The sequence below is a fragment of the Toxorhynchites rutilus genome, chromosome 1, assembly GCF_029784135.1.
Source record: "Toxorhynchites rutilus septentrionalis strain SRP chromosome 1, ASM2978413v1, whole genome shotgun sequence".
Lineage (NCBI taxonomy): Eukaryota > Metazoa > Arthropoda > Insecta > Diptera > Culicidae > Toxorhynchites > Toxorhynchites rutilus.
This window is the reverse complement of record NC_073744.1, coordinates 57,637,961-57,659,994: the sequence shown is the minus strand read 5'-3', so window position 1 is coordinate 57,659,994 and position 22,034 is coordinate 57,637,961.

Below are 22,034 nucleotides of genomic sequence, written 5' to 3'. Positions count from 1 at the left end.
CAATTAGACCAAAAAAAAGTCTCAAACCTGTAGGACCAATTCACCCCACAGAAACGTGTCCATGTCACCCCACACAACACGCAAAAATTAAAATGCAATTAATTTCATTTATTGTTATCAAACTTACAGTTTCGCTACATCAAATTGTTCCTTTTCTGTAGGCGAACAGAACTTTTCTGCACAAAACACAAAAAGTTTGTTTAATTAGTGGGAAAAACCTTAAAACCACTATCGGAAAACTCACATTTTTTGACGATCAAAGTGCTTGCTGTGTTTATGCTACCATTTCCATCTACTTTTGAAGTTTTACCAAATTTGTTTTCCTTTAGGTACATACGGTTCAACAATTAAAGGAAATGACATTATAAAAAACCCAAGTTGAGTCGTAATTTTTGAGATAGAGAGGTGGTCCAAATCACTCCATATGACTAAATCATCCCGTGTTACCCTACAAAGAATCGATCCAAAAAATCGGAAATCGAAATGGAAGAGATCGATCTTCTGAAAATCGATCCAAGATCGCCCAATCCTAGAATAGAGTAATCCAGCCAAGATGGAAACGAATAGGCGTGAACAAGTATTACCACCCTAGCGCAGATTGAAACATTTGAGCAGTATTGAACCTGCGAGAATGCAACGAGATGATGATGACGCTGGCTGTGTGGAAAAGCGATTGTCTGCAGCGTCCTTGTTTGGGATCTAACCGCCGACTGGCCACGTTACGACAGAATGCGAGCACACAAACTTACTCTCTAAACCGCAAGGACCAAAACGAAGAAGGAATGTGTCTGTTTGAATGCTGATGTGTGCCGTTGGCGAGTGGACCATACCAAAGCTTCAGAATCGAGTGGTTGGGACGGCGCAGAAACGGTGTAGCATTGACTCTCTATTTCGGAGCAACACCAGGAGTAATTTTATGTGTTCGTCGGGATAATCGAGATAAGACTTCGGTGTTGATGTGTGAAATCGTGAGCGGAGGGTGTAATTTCGGTTTCGACATGTGGGATTCAGACGTTCCAACCGTTCACGTGGTTTCAACGTAAGATAGACTGGAAGATGTTTCTCATGTCGGTACAATTTCGATACGCTGATAAGTGCCATACATTTTCACGTCCTATCTTTGCGATGCAGAAGCATTTGAAACTGATTGCAATTGGACTGATCCCGTCGACAGCTACCCATCAACATTTTTACCAACGGTGATATGTTCCTGAGGTAATTATGAATGGTTCCCAAGTGGTCGAATCCAGATTCACTTACCGCCATCAACTGCCCCTTCAATTCCCAGATCATGTTCCGAGGGCCAAATTATATCATTAAACCTTCCTTCGCAATTCGCCGACGGCACGTGTGCGGGTTTTTGAATTGTCATTATTTTTGCAAACGACATGAAAACAACCACAGAGTTAATAATATATCAGAAGAGCCGGAGCCTTGATGTTTCGAGAGCGCATACAAATTTTCAACGTGCGAAAAAGCATAATCAAAACCGATCGGACATCACCTCTAATTAAGTTTAATTAAACTCCGCCATAGTTTCGATCCGGGGCGGCAGAAATAATCTCGACAGCCCGTCGACAAAAGATGTCATTAAAACTTTTTTCCCTTCCGATGGGAATCGACTCCAAACTGGGAACTGGGGATGCACGGAAGGTTGCCGCCTTGCAAGACGGATGCAATTTTCCCTTCTGAATGGGATTGTATGCTGGCTGGGAACAAAAGCCCGAGAAGATTAACATGGGCAAGTGAGCATTTGTTATCAAGTGATTCAATATGCTTCCCTGTTTAGTTTAATAGAGCTTTATACGCTTTGCTCATTTCGGATTGATGTGGGGGCGCTTTGTTTCGCTGGGTGGAAAGTGCAGCTCGTAAAGCGAGGGAATCGTCCAGAAATAAAACTCTACACTCACAACATCCCCTCATGTGGTGCCGCTTGATGTTGAAATTTCACACCTGCGGTGTTTTATTTCCAAGCTCTCGAAACTGCATAGTGGAAATGGAAGTGAATGGCATGTTGGAAATTTTGGTAACCTGTGGTAAATTTAAACATGATGCTCGTGCTGTTTTGTACTGGCAACAGTGGACGTAGTTTGTGAGTTTGTTTATTGATATGGATCTCGTTTGCTCCGTTTCTATTTGTAAGTACACTGGAGTCGCTTTTTACGCGGGGGATACGTGCCGCGTAAAAGAAAACCGCGTAAATTCCTAAATCCCCGTAAAAAAAAACCGCGTAAATTCCAAAATCCGCGTAAAGTTAAACCGCCTAAATTCCAAAATCTGCGTAAAGATAAACCGGGTGAATTTTAAAATCCGTATAAAAATTCAACAAACAGTGAACTATTAATTAAAAATGCAACTCATATTTTAACAATTGATTAACTGATTATTTTGTATGCTGCAATCATGATATCTGTATCTCCTTTAATTTCTCAGCTACTAATCAGTGATACAATACAAACTTATTTCGTGAAAAGTCACATTAATTAGCACATTGAATTTGTACGCGGTTGATACGTGCTGCGTAAAAGAAACCGCGTAAATATCGAAATCCGCGAAAAAAAACCGCGTAAATTCCGAAATCCACGTAAAAAAACCGCGTAAATTCCAAAAATCGCATAACATAAAACCGCGTAAAAATCGACTTCAGTGTACGCTTCTTATTGTGCTTCTACTTTTATGACGTAGAGAACCATCATCCTCATCCCAAAATATCTTTCACGTAATAGCATATTATGCAGGGTATGGTAGTTCATCGAGAATCTACAGTTAGCAGTTTAGGTAAAAATGCGAATCATGGGTTGTCCGAAAAGTAATTGCCGTTTTTTCCATTACAAATACAATACATTTTTTGTACATAAAATGAACGCATAAATATGAAATTTGCATCATTTTAGAGATTAAAATCTCAAGTGTTGTAATATTCTTCGAACAAATTTTTACCTTAGTGTGTGTAGATGTAGTGGACAAAAACATTGGAAAGAAATAAAAAGTCACAGGAGGGTTGTGTCCGAGACATGACCGCATAGTTGACGTAGGATTCCGTTAGGCTTTCTGTTGATTTTGGATATTTCTTCAAACATTTCTTCTTACATCGTTAAACTCTTTGATCATGATTTGGTGGTTTTGTTTGGTTGTAGGGTTTTGTTAGTTCACTCCACCAGTGTTTACCGAGTGACGATGACAGAAAGATGGTAAAAAGTCGTTGGATGGTGCGTATCAGATAAAAGATACTGAAGTGGAACGAGATATGCTGAAAACCGCCCACTGTGATGCCAGACGACATGCCTCCTGTGATATATATGGATGAAATGAAGAAAAAAAAATAACCAATGCAATATAAGATCATTACCAATACCGAGCACAACTATCAATTTTTCCATCAGTAAAAACATGTTACTTTAATATAGAGAAAACATATTTGAAATGGAAAAGATAATTTTCTTTTGTAATTTTTACTTTCTGAGTGTTTATTCAACCCAATACGAATTTTAATTGATATATTTAATAGGAACAAAAGCTCCCCCTACTTTCATGTATTTGCAATACCGATTTCCCCCTGGCAGCTTGGGTTTCATGTCTCTGTTAGGGAATGCATTTCGGTAGGAACGAAAGCTCCCCCTACTTTCATGTATTTGCAATTCCGATTTCCCCCATGCAGCTTGGTTTTGATGTCTCTGTTAGGGAACACATTTCGGTAGGAACAAAAGTTCCTCCTACTTTCATGTATTTGCAATTCGATTTTCGATTTTCAAATTGTACCCCAATATATTCCCGAAAGACGTAATCCTACGTCAAAAGTCAATTTCTTCTGTTTTTCTTTTTGATTTTGTGGATTAACACAATGTTCAATTATAAATCCAATTAGCCTTATCAACCAGCTTTCTTTCGATGATTAATCTATTGAGTTGGGGAATAAGTTTGCAGCGTTCAGTGGCAACCTGAGTTTAGGCATGAGAATAGGTCTTAAACTATATAAAATACCGCTAGGGTACCAATTACCGTATATTCAATACCGATTAGGGTGACTCTATGCAAGAAAAACAATAATTTTCTCAATAATTCTTTTTCGTTTTTTTTTTAATTTGGCCTGAAAATACATGTCACCCTCCATTTTTATTCCCCTCACGTATTCTCCATCGTGATTCTAGTATTTTGGTATGAACAAAATCCAAATAATTGGCCCATCGTTCGTTTCCCAAACAGAACATAATTATTTACGTTGTTAAACACACTCGACAAAAAAATTAGAGTAACAAAGTGCGAAGTCGGAAATTTAAAGTGATTTTTGACATGCTGTAACTTCGTAAAAAATCAACGCATATCGATGAGATGTGCATCATTTTGAAGCTACAACTTTCGTGTGTTCAAACAAAAAATGAAGTCTTCGATGATTTTCTTTACAAGACTACACGCATTTGGTGCCACACGTTGCTGGATGTATTTGGTGCAATGACAAAAGCGTAGATTACCTCATAGGGGAGATGAGTGTAAGACGGAAATGTTAAGGAAAACTTCAATTGTATCTTTGGAAACTCATGTTTTCAAAAATTTAAAAGCGGTTTCTTACAGTTCAATATACTGGTTTTCGAAATAACTGACCAAATGTTTTATAAAAATGTGTTTTTCCATGTTTTTTAACTGAAATTGAAACAAGCCGAAAAGTAGAACATTTTTATCGGTGCGGGTATAATGGACATGTAGTGGGGGGAATATGGACAGGTTCATAACATACGAAGCGTAGAGGTTGATCGCTCGCGAGACGAATAATTTCACTCTCTCTCAGTGTTTGTGCGTCCAGTTACTGAAATAGAACAAAAAGAGAAAGCAATATAAAAGTTCAATATTCTTCCCTTCACCATCATGCATTGGATGTGCAATTATTTCAATAATTGAAATTTACCACTTACGAATGAATTTACTTTTTCGTACATATCTAATATCACTTCTCTGTTAACTCACAATCCGAAATATAACCATCAGCGAATTCAATTTTGCAATTAACCCCTCAAAATGCTTAATATTGAAGCCGCAAAAATTACATCCACACGCGGAATCACGTTTGATTTTTGGTTTTTGTTTCCCTATTCCACTTTCAATCAGTATTCATTGTCATAGGATGGTTTAAATATTATGGAATAGCATGTAGAAGGATTCCCCATCAACAGAAATTTGAAATTCATAATGCAACTATACGAATCAACCACCTGTCCATTATACCCCCACTGTCCGTCTTACCCGCGGCTCCCCTATGCACATTTTTAGTGTGTTCAGTCGGCAAAGTACACCACGAGGAATTCAATAGTGTAATTTCCTCGAGAACTACGCATCCCTATATTTCAATCCGATCGAGTCAGAAATACCCGAACCGATCGCAACATTATATTCTATAAACCGTTCGAATCAAATTCAATCGGGTTGGGCAAATGTGGCAACCTTAACACATTAGGGATCGGAAAGAAATCTGTAAGATATACGCCTTCCCAGACACTTTTTGACTTGTGTGAAGTTAGCGGATGAAAGTTCAGCAAATAAACGTTTTTGTTGCGTGCAAGTTTCTGTTCAACGTCTTCAGTTGAAATGAATTGATTGTGTATCAAGTAACAACCTTCAAAATCATGTTCATCGGATAGAGAATTGAATCATTCATCTTTCCACATAATTCTTTTTTTTTCTTGAATTATCTTATTATTATCTGAAAAAATCACACATATCTATAAAAGGCGTAGGAACACATTTAAATACAAATTATAGTAGTACTGAATCTCTAAATTCTCAAAAAAAAAATCAATATTCCAAGATTTTTTTGGTACTCAATTTTTTTTAGGAATTTTGGTCAAAATAGTCACAATTTCTATACAATAGAATATACAATAGAATATACAATAGTAATTTTTACTTCCTTTTTACTTTTTACTTCCTTACACAGCCAGACCCTTTCACCCGTACAATTCGTGAACGTTTTGGCCAATAATTTTTCTGATACCCTTTTCGGACCAATGAGGATTTGGCTAAAGATAAATAAAAGTATTCTTTATCGAATGAGTACTATCTCGAAAATGTGTTTTGGGTCCTTTCAAAAACTTTTTTTAAATTTTCTTTAAATTAATTTATTTCACCCATACAAGTTGTACAGGTTTTGACTATAACTTTTCTTAGACTCTTTTTCGACCAATGAAAATTTGGCTAAAGATAGATAAAAATGTTCTCTATCGAATGAAAATTGACTCGAAATTGTGTTTTGGGTCCTTTCAAATAACTTTTTGACGTAGAACTACGTCTTTCAGAAAGGGTGCCAAATCAGAAAAATTTATGAAATAAAGTTAACGTTAATAACTATTTTCACTGTGAACGAATTCTTATTATTTGCATACCAATCGAATCGGAAATTCTCTAAGATTTGATATGCTATACAGGCAAACCTTTTTTTGTGCGGGAGATAGGGACCGCACAAAAAAGTCGCATAAAAAAATCGTGCAAAACTTCACCAGTAGCTTTAAAAATCGTGTTCGGTGCACATTTTGGAAAAAAAAACTTTTTTTGTGCGGTAGATAGGGACCAGACAAAAAAAAAAGGTTTCCCCCAAGAAAATAACTCAAATCCACGCCATTCACCGTTCAATTTCCTTTCGTTTCCCTGCTTTGCGATGGGACGCTGCCTTTTCGGTTGCGCGTGGCGGTTTTGTGCTTGTAGTTGCATGCCGAAACGTGTTGCTGTTAGAAATCATATCATGCAAAAACTTAGAAAAACTTAGAGCATTTGATGAGAGAAAGGGAGTGATTTCAGAAGTGGATAATTGAGACGCAAATATGCTTTTTTCGCACTGAAAAGCAAATAAAAAAACTAAATGGACGATAACTTCGTCAAATATGCTTCTTTTCATTCACCGTACGAAAAAAACACAAAAAACCGCACAAGAACAGAAAATCGCTCAAAAAAATCGCACAAAGAAAAATTCGCACAAAAAAACCGCACAAAAACAGGTTTTACTGTACATTACAATTTGCTAATCTCTAAACGGTTCAATTTCATGAAAACTTGTAGAACTTCCTTTTTTCCCATACATTTGTTCTGCCGATTTGTGTGCTAACCCTACCCGTATTTCGAATGCTTATAACTCGAACATTTCTCAACAGATCGGAATGATGTGTGCGTCTATCACAATTAATAAAATGTTATTTTTCATGAGATGAACAATTGAATAATTGTAAAATGTCAAGCGTTATCTAAACGCCCTAACTACCAAGTTTTGATTGGCCCGATTTACGGTTTCCCCAACACAGACTTCAAAATCGATGTACCTGTGGAAATCCGCTTAGCAAATACATGCAAGTCGGGGTATTTTTCGGTGTTGACTACTTTTGTACTCGCTTGTCGTTGTGCAGATCGGAATATGTTTCCCTTAAACGTACTTTGAAACTGAGAAGCCTGGGAAAATCATCATTTCAGAAACTAGAAGTGAATGAACTTTCGCGGTTCGAGAAAATGTAAGGGAAATGTAAAATACAATGATCGTTTGACAATTCTTCCGTTCGCATATTTTTGGTAGTCCTAGGCATCACCAAACGTAAAAGAACATCCTACAAATTCATTTGTTGAGGAGTCTGGCTCCTTTAAACTTATGTATCTGCCTGTAAGAATAAACGATTTAAAAAATATATATTTGTAACGAACCCAATTCACATTTGGACGTCGAAGTGAACACGTACAAAAGAGTGCTCTTGAGGAAACAAAAGTGGTTGTTCACACCAAGTGTGTGCATTGTGTACACTGTGTACATTGTGCACATTGTTAACGGAATCTATTTAAACAATAGATTGAAAATGGAAACTAGAAAGAATACTTTGAGAATGGCTTTTGCCAGATCAGCAAAGGTTCCGGCGCATCTTGATGTACTAAAGTTTATGATGAAAGTGTTGAGAATTCCTGCAACCGATGTCCATTCCGTATACAAGGACGAGAACGACCAGAAGTTTTATGTAAAATTCATCGATGATGAAAGCTTCAACCGATTCACAAGTTCTATGGATGAACAGTATGCATTCCAATATAGTGACGGCGAGATAACACGAATCCAATTGGAATTGGCTAGCCGACAATTCAAATACATCCGTATATTCAACCTGCCCCCCGAAACAGCCGACAAAGATATCGCTGTTGCTCTTGGCCAGTTTGAAAGGATTCGACAACACGTCCGGGAAAGATATCCCGCGGAGTACGGATACCAAGTGTTTAGCGGAATAAGAGGGGTGCATATGGAGATCGAGAAAGATATCCCGGCGAACCTCTACATTGGACACTTCCGAGCAAGACTGTACTATGAAGGGCTCAAAAACAAATGTTCCTTTTGTAAAGGAGAGGGACATATTAAGGCAGAATGTCCCAAACTAGCCAGTTTGAGAGAAAATCCAAACGACAGTCATCTATATAGCCGAGTCACAGCCAACCTCAAAGTTGCCACGAGAATGGAAAGCTCAATGGACGGCCCATCGACATCAATGACAGTTTTCCAGATTTCGAAGAAAAAAAGAGAAAGCGATGTGAAAGTAGCAGACTCAAACGCCGTGATCAACCGAACAGTGCTCATGAACAAAGATGGAGAGAGTAACGGTCAAAAAACAATAGAAGAGAATGTGACTACAGTATCGGCTGCTACTATTGATGCTTAACACAATGCAACAACACCGACGATCATCAACGAAGTTGATGGCGACACCGTACAGGCATCGACAGTTACCGACAAAGACGAGGATGCACGGAAGGAGGGAAGTCAACAATTGAAACGACCACCGGGAACAACTTCGGAAACAGAGAGTTCGGATGCTGATACAGGTAAGGGACGAGAAAAAAAGAAGAAAACTAAAAAGACGCCAAACAGTCAAAAGAAAATCGCTACAAGAGGCCATTCGAAACAGTGAGCACCATGAATCAATGCCATTTACCACTATTAATATAAATAGTTAGAAATACGATTTTTATCGTATCAAAAAGTTTTAATGATTATTTTGTTCAACCCATGTGTTCAAGAAGTGTATGTTTTGGAAGTGTTTATAATGATTTTTTTTTTTTTATACTTTTTAGATTTTTTGATTTCGGAATTCGATTTGCCTTTCTAATATCCAATGCCGTTCATACGTAGAATTGCAACCATCAATTTAAATTCAATTACTTGCCGCGTTAAACAACAACTTTTGAAAGAATTTGTATGGGATAATGATCTCGATATTATTTTCATGCAAGAAGTAGCATTTGAAAATTTTTCGTTCCTCCCAACGCATACAGCGTTGATTAACATCAGTGACGAAGGAAAAGGTACTGGTATTCTTTTACGTAATTGTATTGAAATTTCTAATGTAGTAATGAATCCAAATGGTCGATTAATGTCCGTGGTTGTAGATGGAATCAATTTCGTCAATGTTTACGCTCATTCTGGTTCAAAGTATAAACGAGAGAGAGACCTGCTTTTCACTGAAGAAATTTTGGTGCATTTGACAGAATTCAGAGAAAACGTGATATTAGGTGACTTTAATTGTATTTTAGAGAGGAGTTACTCCAATGGTACCGTCAAAAGTATTTGTATTGGCTTGAAGAGATCAGTAGCCGCGCTAGATTTGAAGGATGTTGAATTAGCAAAAAATTCAAATGGTAAATTCACATTCTGTAGAGGAGACTCAAAATCGCGACTTGATCGCATCTATGGTTCAGTAAGGTTTGTAGGTTTCAGTAGAAATGTGGAGACAGTTGCTGTGCCCTTCTCGGATCACCACAGTGTGATATTCAAACTAGAAGTCGAAGATGTTGGCTTCAATTTTTATGGTCGAAGTTATTGGAAGATGAATACTGCGTTGCTTGGTGATGAGGATATTCAAAATAGATTTAAGGCTACATACATGCAGCTGCAGCAGATAAATTCCTATCAGAATTTGAAGTTATGGTGGAACAATAACGCAAAAAAGTGTATTAAGACCTTCTTCAGAAATGAGATGTATTCAATAAATCATCAATTGAGCCGAGAGAAAAACTTCCTCTATGCATGTCTCAAGGAAATTGTGGAAAAACAAAACCAGAAAGTCGATGTCTCATCGGAGCTCGCGGTAGTTAAAACTAAATTGATGCACTTAGAAAAGCAAAGGATGGACAAATTCAAGTATAAGTTGAAGTCAAACACCATTTGTAATGATGAAAATTTGTCCTTCGTTCAAATAACGTCTTTCATCAATCAATCCTCCCAGTCCAAGTTGTTAAAATTACAAATAAACGGCGCCATTACCTCAAATCACAATTTTCTTAAACGTGAAATATTCAATCATTTTTCGGAAAATTTTAAGAAACAGCCGGATTCTTGCAGGATTTATGAAAATGTACTAGCAGTTCTTGATAAAAGACTAGACGACAATGATAGATCGAGTTTAGTCAGACCAATTGCGTTGGAAGAAATAAAATTTACAATTAAAACGGCTTCGAAAAAGACATGTCCTGGGCCGGACGGCATCAATTATGAATTTTACTGACCATTCTTCGATTTAATTAAAAATTATTTACTAACAATTTTAATTCTTTTCTCGTTGATGGCGAGTGTCCTCCAGATTTATTTTCCGCTGGTATCATAGCTCTTATTCCAAAAAAAGGGAATCAATACAATTTGAAAGATAAACGACCAATCAGTATGTTGAATACTGACTATAAAATATTCACAAAAATTCTTTATAACCGTATACAACCCATGCTAGAAAAATTGCTTGGGCCTGAACAGTCAGCGTGCATCGCAAATAGATCTTGTGTGAATGTGTCTTTTGCGAAATTTGTTGATCAAGTCCAATCGCAGTCGTAGGTTTAAGGGAGTAGTATTGAGTGTAGACCTTGAGAAAGCATTCGATAAAGTTGACCATGATTTTTTATGGGCTGTGTTAAGCAAGTTTGGATTTCCCTTAAAATTTATCCAGTGTCTGCGCATGCTGTATAAAAATGCTACCTCTAAAGTGCTGTTTAATGGGTTTCTAACATCTTCATTTCCGATTTTAAGCTATATATATATTAGGCAGGGATGCCCAATGAGTATGACATTATTCGCGTTGTATCTAGAACCGCTGATTAGAATGATGCACCAAAATATTAGAGGTGTTTTAGTGGATAATGTTATTATTAAAGTAAATGCATACGCAGATGACTTAAACCTTTTCATTAGAAATGATAGCGAGTTTGATGAGATTTTGCAGTTAGTCAACTATTTTAGCATCTACTCAAAAATCAAATTGAATTTGGAGAAATCACAGTTTTTGAGATTAAACAATTGTGTTGTAGGGCCACAGATAATCCAGGAATCGAGTGAGATTAAAATACTAGGGATTAAATTCTCAGAGAACTATAAACACATTTTTTTTTTTTTTATCCAAAATATATATTTTATTAAGGCTCATATGGCGTCAGCCTAACGGGGCCGGGAGTTCAATATTTTGACAATGTTTGCTTAGACTATGTTAGTAATATGTAACCGATTACTCGCGGTTGACTCGAGGTTAGTATTACAAGTGTTCTCATAATTGGTATGTCGCAGTCTTCGATGCTCTGTACGTGTGCCCGACACGGGATACTTCCTATTGGGATGCAGCTGACCATTAATCAGCAACGCCCCCCTAGTCTGTACCCCATATCTAGCGTGGTGCGTCTTTCTCGACTCAAGGAATCCAGGATAGAATGGCGGCGCAATCATCAGCTCGTGTAGAGTTGTCATGAGCGGTACAACCTTTGGCTCTTGTTGAATAATCAGTGGACTGCACAACCTTCGGCCCGTGCATCTGTAAAGAGTGTGTGTATGTATTGCCGCGACTAAGTAAAAGTTTATCGATCGGATAGGAGGGATATGAAACGGGGACACAACGAAGGAAACATCATTAAACGTTGACATCGGCGTTTCTGAGGAACAGGTATAGATGAAGCAGAAGATCAGGATCCCGGCTACCTAAGATATCCCGGACGGGGATATCCGATTGTCTGCCTTGTGCTCTCAGTGCTCTAGAGAGCTGAGAGCGAGCAGCATGGAACCGGATACACGACCAGACAACATGCTCGATGTCGTGGTAGCCATCGCCACAATCACAAAGATTGTTTGCTGCGAGCCCAATGCGATAGAGATGCGCGTTTAGGTTGTAGTGATTGCACATAAGCCGAGATATCACGCGAATGAAATCACGACCTACATTCAATCCCTTGAACCATGCACTCGTCGAGACCTTAGGGATAATCGTGTGTAACCAACGACCGAACTCATCACCACTCCACATGCGCTGCCAACTTACGAGCGTATACTGACGAGGAATGTGGAAAAATTCATTATATACAATTTGTCTTTCAAAAAGTGTGCCTTCTACAGCGCCCACCTTAGCTAGCGAGTCCGCTTTCTCATTCCCCGGAATCGAGCAATGAGAGGGAACCCATACTAAGGTAATCTTGAATAATTTTTCGACCAAAACACTCAATAGTTGTCTTATTCTAGTTAGGAAATAAGATGAGCGTTTATCAACCTTCATTGAGCGGATTGCCTCTATTGAGCTGAGACTGTCTGAAAAAATAAAATAGTGGTCGATGGGCAATGTTTCAATGATCCCTAATGCGTAATATATCGCACCCAGTTCAGCGACATACACGGAACAAGGATCTTTGAGTTTGAAAGAGGCACTGGAATTTTCATTGAAGATGCCGAAGCCAGTGGACTCGTTTATGAATGAACCGTCAGTAAAGAACATTTTATCAGATCCAACTTTCCCATATTCTGCCGAAAATATCGGCGGAATAGAATCGGAGCGTAGGTGATCTGGGATTCCATGGATTTTTTGTCGCATGGACAGATCAAAAATGACAGAGGAATTGCAGAAGTATGGGAAGCAAACTTGGTTGGAGATGCCTGGTGAAGGGTGCACGTCGTGGGTAAGGTACTCATGGTATATAGACATAAAACTTGACTGAGGAGTCAGTTGGAGTAGATTTTCGAAGTTATCAATCACCAATGGATTCATGATCTTGCAACGGATGAGAAATCTGTAGGATAATTCTGTGAACCGAAGAGTAAGCGGGGGTACTCCTGCCAAAACTTCGAGACTCATCGTATGTGTCGAATGCAAACACCCCATGGCTATACGCAAGCAACGATATTGTATTCTCTCCAGCTTGAGAATATGAATCCTGGCAGCTGATCGGAAGCAAAAACTGCCATATTCTAACACTGACAATATCGTTGTTTTGTACAACTGAATGAGGTCTCCTGGATGGGCACCCCACCATGTTCCGGTTATTGTTTGGAGAAAATTGATTCTTTGCTGGCATTTCTGTTTCAAATACGCAATGTGTCTCCCCCAGGTACACTTAGAATCAAAATATACACCCAGGTATTTGAAAAACATAGAGTGTTGGATCGTTTTGCCGGATAGGTGAAGCTGGAATTGGGCGGGTTCGTGCTTCCTAGAAAAAACGACCATTTCGGTTTTCTCCGTAGAGAATTCGATACCCAGCTTGAGGGCCCACGTGAACAGATTGTGCAGGGTATCTTGCAACGACTTTTGCAGAACGACGGGATTAGTACCCGTGATGGAAATAACTCCATCGTCTGCAAGTTGTCTCAGCGTGCAGTCTCTAGTTAGACAATCATCCATATCATTGACGTAAAAACTGTACAAGAGGGGGTATATAAACACATGATTGATTCCAATTATGATGATGTGATTAAAAATATCAATTTCGTTTTATCACTGCACTATAGAAGAAGACTGAACCTGTTTCAGAAAGCATGGCTTTTGAACACTTTCATACTGTCTAAATTGTGGTATGTAGCGCATCTTTTTTCGCCCAACAATAAACATATCGCCCTAGTGAGAAATTTTTGCGGGAAATTCATTTGGAAGGGCCAGTTTTATAAAGTGGAGAGAAAAGAGTTGTACTTACCTGTGTGCAAAGGCAGCCTCTCTCTTGTCGATGTAGAGTCAAAAGTTAAAGCACTATTCATTAGAAACATTGTTTTGCCGAAAAATGGAACCGTAGCTGATGAATTTATGCTTCAACAAGGAAATAACGTAGGTCTCACAAAAAACACGCGTGAATGGATTCAGTTAGCACAAAACCTAAGAAACATGAATTATATATCCTGCAAACAATTCTATGACAATCTCATGAACACATCAAAAACCACGATCAAGCAACAAATGTTCAGACCAAATTTGCAGTGGGAAAATATTTTTGAGAATACCAGTCGAAGTTTTCTGTCATCTGATGCTAAGTCTGTTTTATTTTTAGTAACAAGAGATATTATTCCATCCAAGCAAAAACTCTTCAACCATCGTGTAAGAGGCACTGATTCACCCACGTGTGATTCTTGTGGAAGAATAGATACAGTGGAGCATAGAATCAAACATTGTTTGGCTTCAAATCTTATTTGAAGATGGCTGAATCAAATAATTAAAAGAAGACTTAGAATCAATGTGAATGATGCGCAGGAATTGTTGCTCTGTGGCATTAGTGACAGAAATGCGAAGTATAAAGCTGCATTATGGTTAATGGTTGAAACTATGTCGTATTGTTTGAGCAATTATAACTGTGGATGCTTAAGCGAATTGCAGAGAAGAATCCGAGTATCGCGATGTAATCAAAGAGAGCTAATTGTAAAACATTTTAAACACTTCTTGGACATTCTTTAAGAAAGCAAATTGTATTCTATTTAGAAGTTGTAAAGAAACAGGCATGGTGTAGGATATAGCTTTATATTTGTTGAAATGTACTTGTTGAAATATTGAATAAAAAAAAAGAACATAATCTATTACAAAAATTTCTATGCATTCTAAAAAAATATTCGAAGTGGTAAACAAGTGGATTGCATAATATAAATGCGTAGTTCTACGTCTAAAATATGCGGTCGTGTCCTAGATACAACCCCATACAATTTTTTAAATTTTCTTTGAATTTTTTATTCTCTCCCATACAAGTTGTATAGTTTTTGGCCTATAACTTTTCTTAGACCCTTTCCCGACCAATGAAAATTGGGCTAAAGATAAATAAAAATATTCTTTATCGAATAAGTACTATCTCGAGAACATGTATTCGGTCGTTTCAAATATCTGTTTTTTTTTTTCAATTTTCTTTAAAATAATTAAATTACCCCATACAACTTGGGCTATAACTTTTCTCATACCCTTTTTCGATTAATAAAATTGTGGCTGGGAGGTAGGTAAAATATTTGTCTATCGAATAACTTCGATAACTCTATTCGAACAACTTTTTTTTGATTTTCAAAATTCTGTATATTTTCCTATATTGACCCATGCTCACATTTCAGTCTATAACTCTCCTCTGTCTTGATCAAGAAATAAATGATCTATGTGAAAAGATGAATGATTCATTTCTCTATCTAATGAGCATGATTTGAAGGTTGTTACTTGATAAACAATCAATTTATTTCAACTGAAATAATTCATTAAATCCAGCAAGATGTTGAATAGAAACTTGCACGCAGCAAAAACTTTTATCCGCTAACTTCACACATAGAGGCGAATGAACTGCAAACCTGTAAAGCCTCTCAAAAACTTGCAAGCCACTTCACACAAGTCAAAACGTGCGGTGCCAGGAGTATGTCTTACAGATTTCTTCCCGGTCCTTGAAGTGTTAATTGAATAATTGTCTTTGATAATGATTTTATATTATAGATAAATTTATGACAGAAATTCCAGGAGATTTATAGAAAAATAATTAAATTAGGGTCAGAACTGTGTCTTCTAAGTATTAAAACAGCATTGAGTAATAACTTTCATTCAAATTTTAGCAATTTAAAATTGCTTCCGGGTTTGCTAATGGCGGAATATGGTTGACTGTTCGATATTGTTACCACAAACATGGTTCATGGCCTTTTATGCTGTCTGGCGTATCTTTGGTCCTCAATTTATAAATGTGACCCAGCAGTATTAAATTTAGCTGTCCAAACGGGAAATGCGTATTTTTCATCATTTTATAGGATATAAGTTAATATAAGAACAGTTTTTTCCAGGACCTCCATTTGATGTATCAAACGAGTAAAAATTACAGAATAATGGAAAAATTCAATTCAAATGAAATTACTACAAACAATCACAGTCCTGCGTCAAGCTCCCGTCCGTATCCATAGGCTCAGGCCACTCCTCCTTTTTCTATGTTTACATAATACAGTAAAACCTCGATTATCCACTAGTGGATGGTCCGCTGTACGCTGTGTTTTAGGGCTTAAATGAAACACTTGTCATACTACAGACCTTCCAGCGCCACTCAAGAAACGAATGCCTGAAACCGAGCATCATAAAAGTCACCATAAAATAAATTCGTATTTGATTTCCGTTTCGTGCACATCGTTCCATCGGCCGCAATGTGTACGTAGTAACGGCAGAATCGCCCGGAAAATGTTGTACAACCAGTCAACCAAGTTGTTTCATATGTGAGCAGAACAGCACAGTACAGGAACCGTATGGTTCACACAAATTGCCCCCAAGAAATGAACGCTCGAAAAAAAGTAAATAACCGGCCAAATTAAAAACCTCGGATCAACCAACATTTTAATTATGATTTTTTCGGGCAGCTCGCTTAAATCATTGATATGCTTTTGATGGGTTTATGAGATTTATGATTTCTGGCGAAATGCACGCTGCATTTTTTAATCTTCGTCAGTCGTCCGGACCGCGAGGCGATGTTTGTTGAGGGGAGTGACGTGATTGAATTTTGACTGATTTGAGATGCTTGGCGGCGGAACATTCCCAGCGCCTGGGTAGGGTCTGAATGGACATTGGTGCTTATCCAAACAGACACATGTTTGCAATTCGATGGAAATTCCAATAATAACTTTATGCTCAACGGAGATCAAGAGAAGTACATTATTAAAAATAATATTTTGTTTTCGGAATGGCACTCATAAAAGCATACTTTATTCCAAAATAAGGAGAAGCAAAAATAAATAAATTAAAAAATCGCTTATTGTGATATCTATGGGTTCCGAAGTTTTGCGAGAGGAGCCATAAAATCGGTTCTCGCCTTCCCGAGCTGGGAATGAGCTCGCAAGGATACGTGTGTGTATATGCATTTATATGTGCTTTCGGTGCATTGAGGCGTAAAAGCTTTGCTGGATGCACGTCAGCGGTCTGGTTTCTGCTGCTCTAGCAGCAAACTCCAACTTTGGGCCATTAAAATCTTTTTGACGACTTTGGCAAACGATCCTTCTACGTTCCGAAGCTGTGATCGTTACTCTTTGGCTGATGGGTTCCGCCGCACCCAACGCACACAGCCCCTTCCCTGGCCTACCCACTTGTGCTGTAGGAAATGCAATTTTCTATGTTCGTTTCCTGCATACGGGATTTATTGTTGCAACCAGACGCTAATGATAAATTTTACTTCGCAAAAGGATATTAAAAAGTGTTTATGGCTCCATCAGGATTATTGTTAATGGCAGTGAAGGTGAGCCCGCAACCAGCAGAGCAGTGGGTCCTTTGGGGGAAGGATTGAACGGCAGTAATTTAAATTCGGAACTAGAACAGTCAATAGCGCCAACTGCGCTAAATCAAGAAGATTGAGTGTGAAATAAAGCGCTCGCCTTCGAGTATAAAATTGTAAGCTGCAAACCCACAATATTACTACTTCATATTTCACGAATTCCAATACTAAATTGGTTGTGATAATCAAGCCGTCTGTTTAATTACTTATATCACATATATGATGAAGGTATTACATAATGATAGCAACATTGCCATTGCTGTAATTCATAACACTTTTTTTTCGAATTTATAAACTCCTGTTCAAACGAGCACAACGACGCAACAGTTAATTTAGAAAAATGTATGAAACAAATTCGTCGGAAAAACATCCATAAATGTTGGCACAGATCTTGCCGCCTCTCGTTTAACGAATTCCTAAGAAAACGATGAACCGGACCACCACATTGCATCGGTTTAACGTGCCACATACAGTCGAACATAATTGATTGCTGTCTACCGACTGAGAGATGGTTGGATATATGGCGAAAAAAATGCTAACACTGATTGTGAACTGAATTCCACGCAAGCCACACTAATCACGCAAGTACGCACAGCACCCCGAAACCCGGCACCAGAGGCGGTAGCGATATGATTCTATCGGACAAATTAGACAGCGCGCTGGTTCCCCTTCAACTGCTACCAACCGAGCGATTCCACGGGCAACGACACGCCATCTAAATTATAATTTGTGACTAATTCGTTTAAATTAGACGATGAATAAGTAATATACATAATTTGAACCGTGCAAAACATTTATGCGTTCGGCGTGTGCTGCTATTTTCCTCTGATTTGTGTCTCGCCAGCCCGATGTGGGACTTTCCCGAGAGTGGAGGACACCGAACCCCGCCGGAGGCGCAAATCTCTAGCGTGCGTTGTATTTCTCTCTCCGAGAAAGCATCAATCCGGTGGGGTATTAGGGCGGCGGGGTTATCGTTATACTCGTTGAAGGTTGTCGGAATGGTTGGCAAAACCATTTATCTAGCTAGCTACCTAAATATATTGTTGATGTTTCGGAAAGATAATTACCGGTTGTGTTACACTCACCCGAATACCATTCACCCGGAAGACATTCACCCGAATGTAACAAATACCCGAATGCGACATTTACCCAAATATAGCATTTACATTTACATTTATTCACAAAACGTCAACAGACTTTACATGAGTGCCCTAATGATCAAACCTTACTACTAATCTACAAATACTTCTTAAAACTTATTTGTAAACTTAAAACTTATTTGTAAACTAAATCTATGTGAGGACTACAGAGTACAGAGCTCTAAGGGACGAACGAGAAAGATGACAATCGAAACAGGAACTATATCGGTTAAACACACGACACATACTAGAAACGAGTTCATTATAACCGTTATTAGTGCGTGATGATTGGAGGAACAAGAAATTATTGGTACGCAAATAACTTCGGCTAATGTTGAAATGTATTAACCGCAGAAGTTCAGGACAATCAATGTTTGGTGAAATCAAATCTGACGTAAATAGGGCCTTGGCAACATCTCTTCGAGAACGTAATATGTCCAGCCCAATCGGTCTACAGCGGTCAACATAGCTGGGAAGATTGAGAGGATCATTCCACGGCAAATTGCGCAAGGCGAATCGGACAAATTTCCGTTGAATTGATTCAATTCGCTGAACGCTATTTTGGTAGTATGGTGACCATACTACACAAGCGTACTCAAGAATTGACCGTACCAATGCGCAGTAGAGTGGCATTATGCAATGCACATCTTTGAACTTTAGACGTGATGTAGGAAATATGGACACGAAATGTCAGCTTGGAGTCCAACATGACGCCAAGGTCTTTGATGGCGTTGACACGTTCCAATATTACACCATGCAGCTCACAATCAAAGATTATTGAAGAGCGCTCGCGGGACAACGATATCACAGAACACTTCGATGGATTTAGAGTGATTCTGTTATGTACACACCATTCGGCGAAAATATCCAACTGTTGTTGAAGAAACTCGGCGTTTACAGTGGAATTCACAGGAAGGAACAATTTGAAATCATCTGCGTATGACAGTTTCAAGCACTTCAAACATAAATTGATGTGGTTAAGATACAGAAGGAATTTGTATGGACCGAGATGACTCCCTTGCGGAACACCAGATGTTAAATGAAATGGAGTATCACCGATCTTCACTGACATGACACGGTCGGTTAGATAAGATCGTAGCGCTGAAGCTTAGCTACAGCGATGTTATGGTTTTTTTTATCCCATGAGCCTAATAATCATTCAGCAATTCAGCTGTAACAGAGCCGAATTTATTCGTATACATTTTTATCTTAAGATAACTATTGTTGTATATTACACTGTATCCATTTTTTTTAGGCGTAAGATTCCTATCCATCGATAAACATTTGTTTTTTTATCTATTACACAGTAGCTGTTTAGGCCTAAAATTATTCCAATTCTATCGATACACAACACATGCCGCCTTTTTCGGCGTTAGGATATTCCTATGAATGTACACAGATGGACTGTTCACAGCGCGACTGTTGATATAAGGTTTGCATTGTTGTGTTAGAATTAGCACCATTCACCGATGCAGCAGATCGTTATGTGAGCGGTAAGGGACTGGGATTACCGACACATGATGATTGTTGCGTGGACGTTGTAGCTAGAATAACACACAAAGATGGTCGGAAGGTGTCCTGAGTCATGAGCTCATGATCGTTCGCTTAGTAGCGGACACGCAACCAATTAGGCTACGAAGACCCCCATATTATGGTTGATTTTGTCAAATACAGCAGAGAAATCTGCTGTATTTGACTGCTGTACTGCTTTTTAAGGTTAAGAGATCATCCAGAAATGAACACGGGTTATATAATATTTCGAAAATTAAGCAGGTAATTTTAACATAAAAATTAATCGATCGTGAGTTCAAAACTCAGGGCCCACATTGACCATCTTTGTGTTGTTACAGAATAACTACGTCCACGCAACAATCATCAGCGATGGACATCGATCCTCGGTCGAAATAAGATCGATTCATCCATACAACTGCTCTGCTCTGCAAGAAACATCGGGCTGCTGTTCTATAAATAACTCAACAATGGACGACTGTCTCCGCTGTCCAGTCTTAACTGGATAATGGAAGAACAGATAGAAAACTCTTACGCCTAAATGGCTACTGTGTAAATGTGTACCATTTGCAATGGTATAGAAGGGAATACTCTAACGCCGAAAAATGGCAACTGTGTAATGTGCTAATCATAGATATGATAAATATGTGACATGTACACGATTAAAATTTCGGCTCTGTTACAGCTAAAATGCTAATGAGCCTAAAATAAACAAAAGGGAAAAAAATTTAAAAATTAAAATGGTTCTCAAATGGGGATCAACACTAGGGTAGGAGCCTGCCCGTTGGTCTCAAATGTTCCTATCTCACGCCTCCACGAAGATCATATGACGACATTTTTAGATCGGTCGTGAACTGGAAGCACACACCTGGTCTTGGCTCCGAGAACGGGTGTCGAAAGTGGCTAAGTGAGGGGGTGCGAGCGAGTCAGAGCGCTATATCTCTCCCGGGGAAGGCCTCCCGGGTCATGGAGACCTTGCCAACCCGCTGTCTCCCGGGCAAAGGAGATACACCCAGAAAACCCAGAGCTACGTTCACGAAGAATACTTAGAATGCGATCGCCCGAGGAGGGTCCCCGAACTGGAGCTGGTCCTGGAACGGGAGTAAGAGCGAGCGGCCAGCGGCTGGAGGGCGAGGTGCAAGAGCGGGCCACCAGCCGGGTTCAACCCGAAGAGCTACCGCCACACGGAAACAGCAGCCATCGACATCACCCAAGAAACGCTGCGCCTACGAGGCGTGTTGTGACTGCCAGACGGCAGTCGTCCACACTCGTGGGTACCACTAGGCGCCGGATCATGTGGACACACGAAATGAACGAATTCGTGATCCGCGCCTATTACATCTGCACTGCTTTGGAGACGGACATGAGCGGTCGCCCTCGAATATTAACAATGTTCGAGGAAGCGTATCCAGAGTTCGTCGGGAAGCTTGATCAGAACGCGATGAACGCGAGGCGTAGAGCGATAGTACGCAACAACATGCTCTCCCAAACGCAAATCGACGAGATCAAGCAGCAGGTGCAGAGAGAAATGAGCTCCAGGAACAACAGAGCAAGCGATGTGTCGAGACGAAGTTCAGTACCGCTGAGCAATTCATTCGCGAGTGGGGCACGCGAATCAGCACCAGTGGAGGCCACAGTACAACAACCCCCTGAGCCGGAAGACCCACAGCCAGATCAACAACTACTACGCGATCTGATCTTCCACTACGACGAGGCGATCTCACAGTTCCGCGACACAGACCCATTGTCGCGCCCAAGGATCCCGAAGTTGCAGTATTCCCGCAGGCTGACAAGTGCAGTAAAGCTCATGAACGAGCACGTTCTTCCGCTGCACTTGGTTGATGCTGAGAACATGGAGGAGCTGCAACTGAAAGTTTACTGTGCTGCTGTGGCGACCGC